Source organism: Phalaenopsis equestris, unplaced genomic scaffold, assembly GCF_001263595.1.
Source record: "Phalaenopsis equestris unplaced genomic scaffold, ASM126359v1 Scaffold183153, whole genome shotgun sequence".
NCBI classification, from domain to species: domain Eukaryota; kingdom Viridiplantae; phylum Streptophyta; class Magnoliopsida; order Asparagales; family Orchidaceae; genus Phalaenopsis; species Phalaenopsis equestris.
In genome coordinates this window covers 1-561 of record NW_018203102.1, presented here as the reverse complement: position 1 = coordinate 561, position 561 = coordinate 1, and the positions used below count along the sequence as shown (strand labels likewise).

General features: G+C 37.4%; 1 long non-coding RNA gene across 1 annotated transcript; it reads right to left on the bottom strand.

Moving 5' to 3' along the window:
• Positions 1-119: 119 nt before the first annotated feature.
• Positions 120-552, bottom strand: LOC110034319. Its single transcript, XR_002295044.1, has 3 exons — positions 438-552; positions 263-340; positions 120-184 (listed from the first exon to the last, which is right to left on the bottom strand). It is a non-coding gene; the product is annotated as an uncharacterized LOC110034319 (long non-coding RNA).
• Positions 553-561: the final 9 nt, after the last annotated feature.

Below are 561 nucleotides of genomic sequence, written 5' to 3'. Positions count from 1 at the left end.
TAACTGATTGAATGTTGCAGTAACTTTTATATTGAGCTTAATAACCCATTAAAAATAATATTAAACCTTAAGATTTAAACAATTTTTATGTTAGCTTATAATTAATTTACCTTAATTTTAACGAAGTTAACTTACGAAGATTTTCTGCATGCTTGACTCGAACTCGTCTCCTCACGTAAACAACCTGAAACTCGCAATTAACTTTGGATATAAGGATATCTTGGCTCATAAAGTAATTAAACCTAAGAAGTAACATTCTTACCTAAAATAGGCTTCTCGGCACAAATCTATCTTTCCGAAACCGCCAACATTTTAAAACTAGTTTCCCCTCCACGGCTACCTAAAATGAACAATGCATAAAAAATGAGTAAAATCACAAAACGCAAGTGAAAGGAAGTAAATGAAAGCCTAGAAAGGGGAAGAAGAGGAATTTGTACCGTTTAGTTTCATTCCCGAATCGGTAGATGGGGAAGAGGCGCGGTTGTCTACGTCTTCACTGGTGCCGCTCGCCCATTGCTACAGTAAGGGTCGCAGGATACTTTGCTGTCGAGCCGCTGCAGC